Genomic DNA, 11338 nt, shown 5'->3' with positions numbered 1-11338 from the left:
AATCAAATCCAACTGTACCACACCAACCGCCCAACCATACCAAACCAAACCATAGACCATGAACCAAAGAAAATACCAAAATATAATATGAAAATTAATCCCAAAATGTAATATGATGAAACAATAAAAAATTATGTCCGATGATGCCAGCCTCAATATCAATACAAATGCTAAGGCTGACACTTCTACCGATCCCACCCATACCAACCCCTAAAAGTGCCATAAAGTCTCTATCCAAAAGAGTAAATAAATTCGGTTGGGATATGCACCTAACTATGGCCAAAACCAATATCCAAAATAAAAAAAAGTGTCTAAAGAAATCCATAACATGAAATGGTGCTTTCTGAAAAGGATGAAAGCTCACTACTTCAGTCCAAATGCTGATACCAATCTGCGTGCCAAATAGAAGGAGTAGAATGGTTGGTTCCTGCATAGCATGTGTATATGACCACCGGTAGATAGGGTTAGTGAATAACTGCTAGCATGAATCTCAGGATAAGGATAAAATAATGCAAGTTATAAAACCAGGTGAAACTATCCATAATGCATACAACCATACATATATAAGTATCGGGAAAAGGAACTGGGTTTAGCATGTATTTAAAACCTTTACATATGGGTTGTGTAGCTTTGTTGTCCTAACCACCTACGGGTCGTATGGGCCCAGCTCCCCCTGCTGAAAGGCCCAAGTGTGCATAGCCGCACGACCAGGAAATATCCCATGGGATGCCTAGTACATCTCCAATATAAAATGTGACACATGCACATGGTCATCAAGAACCCTCATATCCATAAATATGAGTTTCTGGTTTTGGATCCCCCGGGACCGCCACCTTCCACAGCTTAGCTATATACCCCGCCATTAATGTCTAATTAAGACTATGTCCAAACAATCCATTTACCATTTATTAATCAAGGTCAATATTGGTGGCATCGTTGTACCACCCTTTACTTGTAAGTATTATCCATAGCCAAACTATTTAGGTTAAGGGGACCTAAGGTGCCCTTTTAATTGCCATATTAAATCTACTTGGGAGACTTTTATGTTCTCTACAAGAATAACCATTTAGCCTTTCAAAACCATTTAAACCATGCATAATTCCTTTACCAAGTTTAAAACATGCAAGAGTTCCATTAAAAGAAGTCAATGCAGTGAACATATCTTTATAAGCATTTTATCAAACACCTTGGGGGCATAATATAACCCAAACCAATTCCAAAAATCATTAAACCATTACCATGTACTCCAATTGTCCAAAACCACCATTAACTCATATAAAAGCATGATTAAAAACATAGGAAACCATAACCAAGCATTCAATATCAAAACTTCCAAATAATAGTTGAAAACCATAATCATGAAATAGTCAAACCATGAAATCAATAATATAAACCATGCCTTTAGTTGAAATTACAATGAGGGAAAAGAATCATGCCTTATACTAATGAATTGATGGAAAGAAATCACTAAGACAAGCCCTAAAGTAATCCATAAGATGAAACCCTAGCCTCTTTAACCCAAAAGCTCTTGAGAGAATTATGAGATGTATTGGAATAGTTTCTAAGTGTTAATGAATAGAATAATAGGTTAAATAACCTCCTAAGTATATTAGAAGTCATCGGTCCTAGTTAGGGAAAGTAGGGAAATATTTAGAATACCCCCACTTAAATCTCTTAAAAACCTGTCATAGGGATACGACTGACCCATACGAGTCGTACCCTCCAATATGATCGGTATACACCACTCATATCCAAGCCTCAACCGTTAGATCAAATACTGTCTAGTATATAACTTATCCAACCAAGCCGTAACCACAGCATATGATCCGTATCCATAACCCGTATCCCTAGCAGAATGAACTACCAGGAGAATCAAACACTGCCAACCATACGAGTCCCTGTTATGACTCGTACCAAACCCTTACGACTCATACCCCGATGTCGTACCAATTTTAGTAACCAAAACTATCCCACCAACTAATACTGGTCAGTATACGATAAGACCATACCACTCAGACCCCAATATACGGCTTATACCATAAGTCGTATTGGGTCCAGAGAATGGATTTCCAGGAATTTTTATAAGGTTCAAAACCTAGGATGTTTCAATTATATTTCAAATACTTCTTTATGTCATGGAATAGTTTAAGACAAGTTTAATTTTACAAATTCCCATAGTTCTCATAATTAAACCAATTTCACATTAAGGGATTGGGGTTATAACAACTTTAAAAGCCACAAGTTTGGGAAAATCACAATTCCTTAGTTCATTTACCATACCCATGCACCCACAAGTTCAAAACTATATCAAAAGCATATCAAAACAACGAGTTCAAAACCATATCAAAAGCATGAAAATCATATATAAAACATGATAAATATTGTTCAATTCATAACATTCAAAACCCCCACCCTTTGTTTCAAAATCAAAACAATATTCTTATGAACAATACTTTATATCACATGTTTTTTCAAAATTAATAATGAGGGATAAGTAACATGCCTTAAACACCAAGAAGTATGGAGACAAATCACCCTTGGAAGCCCCAATTGATTAGATTGATAAAAACCCTAAGTGTTCTTGACCTTAAAGATTTGGGAGTGTTTTGAGATGTTATTTGATGAGTTTATAATAGTTAATGATGTCGTAATAAAGTTATAAGACGTCAGTTTTAAGTTGAGCAACAAGGGAAATGTCCAGAATGCCCTCAACTTAAAAACTGGAAAAAACTGTCTTTAGTTACGAGTCAACCCCTTGACTCAGACCTACACATTACGACTCATGATCACGAGTCGTAACCAAGACAGTGACTAGGACCCCCCACACTCCCCACCTTACGACTTCACCAACCCACTTTTAATAAGATCTTATGACTCGTAAGATCTAGTCATGAGAAACATAGAACCCCAAATGAATTGAACACTGGACATCCTACGATTTGAGCCTATGACTCGTAACATATCCTCATAGCTCATAATGAGCCACTCGTACTTAAAGATAAACCTTGGCACTAAGTTTCTCATTTGGTTACGACAAGGGTCTTACGACCCATAACCATATATCATGCCTCATCACCATGAGTCATGACCAAGTCAGTGAGCCTAAAGCTCAAGAATTTTTTAGGGCCAAAATCCAGGGTGTTCCAAAAGAGGCTCACAGATAGAATTAAAACTCAAAGCAAAATATACAGATACATAAGAGAAAGTCAATCCAAGATCAAATAATACATATACAGGTCTGAAACAAATTGGGACAATACCTGTAATCACAACATCAGAAGCCTCTGCTTCAGTTCTGGCTGGTATAGCATAGCACTGCCCATGACTACCAACTAACTGAGTGGCCCCATAATCACCACTGCAGCTCCACTACCTTTAGTAGTACCCCTATCTCTCACTGCTGAAGTAGGATTAATCCTAATCATATAATCGGGGAAGTCCTTGGCCAAATGGCCAACCTCACGACACATATAATAGATTCTACGACCCGCATCAATAGGAGAAGGTACCACTGGGCCCGAATGGCTACCCTGTACTGCTGAACCTGAAGATCCACCACCTAAACTCTGCAAAGCCCCTTGTACTGGACTACTCTATATCCATGAGAACCTCCAAAATCTCTACCACGAGAAGACTGGCCTCTAAATTCACTAAAATGGCTACCTTCTGGGCGCCTTCCTGAGATGCCTGAAGAATAACCTCAGTTATTTTAGCCTGATCTACAATACTCTGGAAAGATGACCCAAATACATTATATGTAAAGTAGCCAACTGAAGGAAGACATCCAAACCCTTCACAAATTTTTAAATTTTCTCGGACTCAGTGGAAATACTAGCATAGAAATATCTGGACAAGGCATGAAAGCATGCCTCATACTACGCTACAATCATAGATCCTTAATCCAGGCGATCAAATACATCATGCATCCGATCCTGTAGATGGTAAGGCATAAATCTCTCTAGAAAGGCATCAATAAACTAATCCCATAATATCTAAGGAGCATCAATAGGTCTACAAACGACAATCGATCTCCACCAATCTCTAGCCATATATCTCAACTGATAGGTAGTATAAGCAACCCCATGCGACTCCAACGAACCCAAATTATGCAAATTCTTTTGGAAATTAATAAAAAATCATAGGTATCCTTATCCACAGCACCACTGAATCTAGGAGGACCCAAATAAGTAAATCTCTTGAACCTCTTTTGATACCTAAAAGACATCATTATGCTAGCAACAAGAGAAGGCATGGTGAATCTAGTGACTAAGATCATGTCTGGGAGGTAACATAGGTGAAGGCTAATTTTCTGATCCCGATACAATATACTCAGATATCGGCTTTGATGTAGGAATAGTACTCAAGATTTAAGAAGTACCTAAAATAGTAGTAGGGGCAACAGGAGGATCCATACTCTGAATTGGAGGAACACCTGGCATAAGCAAAGTAGAACCCTTTAAACGGGTCAGCAAACACCAATAATCCCTCTAATATTAGATAGACAAACTCTGAAGAACTGGAGTAGAACCCACACCTCTAACCTGCTCAATACGAGGCTCAGGAGAAAGTCCCTTAGTACTCCTCCTAGGTGGGGCTGAACCACGAGCCCATCCTCTCCCTCGAATTCATCCATAACTTGAAGGTCGCCCTCTGGGAGAAGATTTTACATCTCTACTCTCGCGGGACCTAGTCAACATTATTTATTCAGAATGAGTGAAACACAACTCCGGAAACAATATATGAAAGAACTTAGCACGATAAAGAATAAAATGAGGAGAGTTTCCTAAAGACATCTTATATCCTCTCAAAGATAGATACGGACGTCTATATACTGATCTGCGAGACTCTATTAGACATTCCATTCTTACACCATTAAGACTAATGAAACCTAGTTGCTCTGTCACTAATTTGTCATGACCTAAAAGATAATAGTCATGATAGCACTTATCGCGACATACCTTGACAAGTAAGTCTATCATCCAAAATGATACACAAAGGGGAAAAAATAGAAATACCCCTAAGGTAAGGCTTCTAGAACGAAGTCGAGCCACATAAGTATGATAAATGTGAAACACATATAATCAACAATGCAGCCATAACTCCCAAAACCTTATGTCAACAGTATAAGAACTACTAATACAACTACGAGTCAAATACATTAGAAATACCCATAAAGGGCCAATATCTATCTCCGAATACAAATGAAGACATAACTACTCTAGAAAGATAGAGGTAAACTTTGAATGCATGAATGTCCAACTTCTACCTTGAGTAAATCTGAAGGAACTCGAAATCAACCAATCTGAGGTACACTCGAGCTAGGACATACACTGAAAGGGTGCAGTAGAAGTGAGTATGGTCCACTTGTACTCATTAGGTATCATAGTCCGACAAAGCAAAGTAGTAAATAAAGCATACAAAATATACATTAAGATCACATCACCTGCAATAAAAAAATATCCCATAGTGGTAGCCCACAGTGTATGAACTAACAGTTCTATAATATCCACATATAATAATACAACAATACACCAGATATGGATATAAATACACACAATATCACATACAAGAAGAATAAAAGGGGAGCATGTATAATTAAGATTATCGAGTACAAATAAAGGAAGATAGAACAATTAGACATTAATAAGTCAAGACATAGAACAAATAGATAGATGACGAGTCAATATGATAATACAAGTACAACATAAACATAATAAAACAAGTGCAATGTATATGATGATGATAACGATGATGAATAGGAGGATGAGGATGGTAAGGATGTATGAGGTTGGAACATAACCTTGAGTTTGGTACATAGCCTTGGATTTGGCACACAACCTCCGTATTTCAGTATTTCTAGTATTTCTAGGATTTCCAATATTTCCAGTATTTCAATATTTCAAGTATTTCCAAAGCATATACATAACATAAGACACAAATCAAGTACACATACATAATAACAAGTAAATATAAGATAGTAAAATAAACAAGTGAAATGATGTGTATGATGACATGAGAATGATGATGCAGTTTTCACAACCATACAAAATAAGTATTTCCACAACCAATTTATATGGTGTATTTTTTGCAACCAATTCATATAATGTATTTCCACCACCAACCATAATGTTACTATTCCACAACCACGTGAGCCAACATCCACTCACTATTTCCACTATATATGAATTTTTCGCGTGATTCATATAACCATAAAGTATGAATATATATATATATATATATATATATATATCACAATACGCCGAAGGCACCACAATAGGCATTTTTAACAACACAATACCATTATTCACATATATTACAGGTTATCAATATCATATAAGATCCCTCATGGTCACACATATCACAGGATACCTCAGACTCAATAATTATATCACATTAAGGCCCCCACACGGGCACAACATATAGATAGCCATATTTCATGATTAGTTCCTACCCTTAACATGCATTTGTACTAACATTTACTACCCAGTCCAGTCTGAAAGAGTTAAGCCATAACCTACCTCGAATGACGAAATCGATCTGCTATACTTTGAACCCACGACCTTACTTTCCATGAACAATCTCAAAATTAACTAAAACTAAGAAATTTAGAATCTACGCATCAAAACTGAAATACTCTAGGTTTTGGTCCTTAGAAATTTCCTGGGTTTTGGACTTTCTAGACATCATATGACTCATCATACTAGTCATAACCTGAAAGAGTTAAGCCATAACCTACCTCGAATGATGAAATCGATCTGCTATACTTTGAACCCACGACCTTACTTTCCATGAACAATCTCAAAATTAACTAAAACTAAGAAATTTAGAATCTACGCATCAAAACTGAAATACTCTAGGTTTTGGTCCTTAGAAATTTCCTGGGTTTTGGACTTTCTGGACATCATATGACTCATCATACTAGTCATATGATGAGGGTATGGGTCAGGTGACCCAGTCATATATTTTCCAGTGTTAGGCAGTTAAGTTTCTAAAATGGGTATAACTTGGGTGGGTACGAGTCGTATGGTGGGTGATGGGTCATAGGGTTGGGTTTTCCTTCACTTAATCTGAAATTTAGTAACTTAACTTGGATTTGAGTATGAGTGGCCACCACGAGTCGTGGATGGGGTATGCGTCATATTATCCAACTCGTATGTTGGACAGTGTCAACCTTTCTTGGTTCTGTTATGGGTACGGATTAAGGGTACTTGTCATACCCTTGGATACGACAGGGCTTGGTGGTCGTATGTTGGACAATGTTAGGTGTGTAAGGGATGCCTAAGGTAAGAGTGGTGGGTACCACTCGTATGATCGGGTACGGTTGGTATGGTGGAGTCATACCCTCCTACGGAAAATTAATGCAGTTTAAGTTAGGGGTATTCTGGATATTATTTCTTATAACTCCTTGGGACTCCACGACTTAAGACACCTTTTTGGGGATTTATTAACCTTTTTGTAATCAATCAAACACTTTAAACTCTCTCAAAATCTCTCAAGTCTCTTGGGTGAAACAAAAGCTAGGGTTTCCTTCAAGGTGGTCAATTGAGGCTCATAGGGTGATTTCTTCGTATCTTCTTCGTAATCTAAGACAAGTTACTCCTCCCACATTGTTAGTTCTAACTAAAGGCAAGTTTTATGATTTTTTTATGGAATAATTATTGTATGATTTTGGGTTTTCAAATATATGTTGGGGGTTTTGGTTATAAATGCTTGGTTATGGTTTTCCCATGTTTTAATTATAGATTTAGATATTTTAATGGTAGTTTAGACATTTGTTGTATGGGAATAGTTAATTGGTACTTTGATTTTGAAAACACTATGCCCCCAATGTGTTTGATAAAATACCTATAAGAATGTTTTTACTATATTGTTGGACTTTTAATGAAACTATTGCATGGTATAACTTGGTAATGGAACCCTAAATGGTTTAAATGAATTGGAATTATTAAATGGTAAAGACTTGGTGGTTATGGTTGGTCTAATTAAAAGCCTTGTGGGAGACAAGAGAATCCCCCAAGCAAACATAATAATGATCATCTTATGGGGTACATGGGATTCCCCCAAGTCAACTAAATAACGTAATCTATGGGTACATGAGAATCTCTTCTTCTTAAAAAGGATGGCTAAGGACATTGCTTGCAAGCTATAGTCGGTATAACGATACCACTACTTATAGCTTTAGTTAATAATAAATGGAATGGTGGTTTGGTTGTGTGGTAATGGTTTTGATTGGATAATAATGTGGGGTGTGATAGTTAACCGTGAAGGTTTGAGACGGATACTGAAAACTCATGTTTGCCGATATAAGGATTAATCATGATGACCATATATGATACTTACGGGGTATATAGGAATCCTTTAAGTACACTTGTACATATATATAGTGAAGAGCGCAGGGTACTTGAGAATCTCCTACTCCTATGGTATCTTTGGTTCGTGCGGCTACATCCATCCTGGCCCATTCAGAGGATTACACTGGACCTATATAGGCCGTGGGTGGTTTTAGGATAGTTAAGCTACACATACCCAGGTTAGTGATTTTAAAGGCATGCTAAACCCGATTCCCTTTCCCGACATGGATTATATATATATATATATATATATATGTATGGTTGTGTATGTATATGGTTGGTTTACTTGGTTTTAAAGGTTGATATTATTTTATCTTTATCCTGAGTGCTTACTAGCGTTCATCCGCTAACCCGTCTTCGAGCGGCTGTATCCCCACACAATGTAGGAACTGATTATCCTACTCCTCCTGCTTAGTGCTCAGATTCGGGATCTGCTCGGTTGGAGTGAAGTGGTGAGCTTCCATACTCCAGAAGGCTTCATTTCATATCATGGATGTCTTTTCATACTTTGACCATTTTATAGACATTGGTTTTCGCTATGGTTGGGAGTATGTCCCAATCGGATATTGTTTTACTTTTGGTTTGAGACATTGTAGAGCTACTATGGGTTGGAATGGTTGGTGTCGGTATTAGTGTCAGCCTTAGTATTAGCATTGATATTGGGGTTGATACCGCTTGATTGTATTTATGATTGTTCTATCCTTTTATGTTATGGATTCATACTTGGTTACTGTTTTGTATGGTTAATGGTTGGGTGTTGGATGGTTGGACTTGCTTGGGTTGGTCACGGTTATGAACTTATCCCAGAGTCTGGATTGGTACAAATACGTCATCGTATTATATAGTTGGAATTTATCCGACTCAGAGTGTGCATTTGGATGGTTGAGTTGGGTATCGGGGTGGTCCCTAGTCCTGATTGGACTTGGGATGCCCATTACGATAAATCCCCAATTAGGTTCGTGTAAAAAACAAAGCCAACGATACCCGTATTAACTATTTTTGGTTCGGGTTCAAAACGGACCCCCAAAATAGATATTCAAAAAAGAAAGGCAAAATCGTAACTTTACTTCAAAAATGTGTTTTCCATATTTTTAGGAATATACATATGAAAATCCAAGTCAAAGTGAGTCAAAAATGATGTTCAAATTAAAGAAAAATTATTTTTGAGCTTTACCGTGTAAAATCTTTGAAATCCGTGTTAAAATCAAGAATCGAAGTTGTTTTGAAGGTTAAATTGATGAAAAACTAGTAATTATAATTCAAGTAAAATTAGGGTTTAAAATCAAGCCCTAAGATTTTGGGGATTTTGAAAAATTAATCAAGGAACTAGAGTAAGAAGGCATGAAATCTCACTTTAAATCTGTAGTAGAATCAAGAAATAGATGATAATCTAGATTGTCAAGCTTCCACAAGCTTCACTTTTAAGTCCTCACACTATTTTAGGAATTTAACTCTCAAGAGGAAAGGTGAAAGACTGGGCAAAATGAGCCAAAAAAAGTTGTTTTTATACATTGCATCAGCTGCACTAGTTTTTTCTTTAAAAATAAATTGGATTTTTTTTTCTTTTCAAGTCCAACTCAGACGCCTGAAATTTATTTGGAGTTTGATATCCCAATGAGATGGGGAATTTTTCACCCCCTTTGTCCCCGAGACCCCGGGACATTGGCTTCCGCCAACAGTGAACTATTAAGGATCGCATCCCGCGCATATTCTACATTATAGCCTGCAATTGATTCAGCTTCCGCTTCTGGGAGATCAAACGGAGCTCGATTAGTTTCTGCAGACAATGAACTATGCAACCATACTAAATTTGATGCTTTGAACTCAGTGGTTATATCAGATTTTCAAAAAAATATTGTTTTCATAAAGTTGACCCCCGAAATCCGAAATTATAATTTTCTAATCCGTGGGTCGAAATGAGATTTAAAAACCATAAACCTAACCAAACATGTTACCAACCTAAAATCGACATTTCGGACGCTTTGGCGAAGTTGGATTTTCCATCCGAGGTCGTTTAAATAAAATCTAGGTCCCACATCTATATTTCTAATTTTTTTTAATTTTCCAACTAACAGGTCGAAATGAGCTCGGGTGCATTGGAACCCGAACCAAAGCTCTACCTAGCCTAAAATTGATATTTCGAAGCTGCTGATGCAGTTCGTTCAACCATCAATCGCACGAATCAAAATATAACCATACAGGTTTATAATAAGCTCTCGAAGGTACCAAAACCACAATATCACACAAATGATACCAAAATGCATCAGGAACCATGTCAATCACCTCCATACCCTAGAAATACCACAATGCAACTATGAAAAGGGATAAAATAGTCAAATCACATAAAATCACAAATGACACATATTTCATCAAAAGGTTGGTCGTTACAAAATAGCTATGTTTTGTTTGTATTTGCACCAAACATCGCTGGTATGCAACTTCGTATCTCCGATCATCATCCCACGATGACATAGTAATTACAAAAAGAGATAAATGAAAAGATAAAGTTAAAATTGATGGCGGTTGCTATTACCTATCCAATCCATATGCAACATAGCACAAAAAAGTATTATCCTTCTAAAATATCTTTCAAAAACAAAATTTCTATATGATAGAAGAGCTGGTTTCGACTAGCTCTTTATTATTTACCATTTTATTCTTAATTACTTCGTAATTTACTATATTATTCTAATTAATTTTTATAAGTCATTTATATATTAGAATTAATAATATTTTTTATTATACTACACTTAATTAATTATTATAAGTCATTTATATATTAGAATTAATAATATTTAATTAAATTTACCATTTTATTCTTAATTACTCTGTAATTTACTATATTACCTCTAATTAATTATTATAAGTCATTTATATATTAGAATTAATAATATTTAATTAAAAAATAGATATTTATGACGTTTGTTCCAGTTGCTTTAACCGTGATTTTACTAAATCATCCCTAATTAATTATTATAAGTCATTTA

Source organism: Capsicum annuum, chromosome 5 (genome assembly GCF_002878395.1).
Source record: "Capsicum annuum cultivar UCD-10X-F1 chromosome 5, UCD10Xv1.1, whole genome shotgun sequence".
Classification (NCBI taxonomy): domain Eukaryota; kingdom Viridiplantae; phylum Streptophyta; class Magnoliopsida; order Solanales; family Solanaceae; genus Capsicum; species Capsicum annuum.
Note: the sequence above shows the minus strand (reverse complement) of the source record.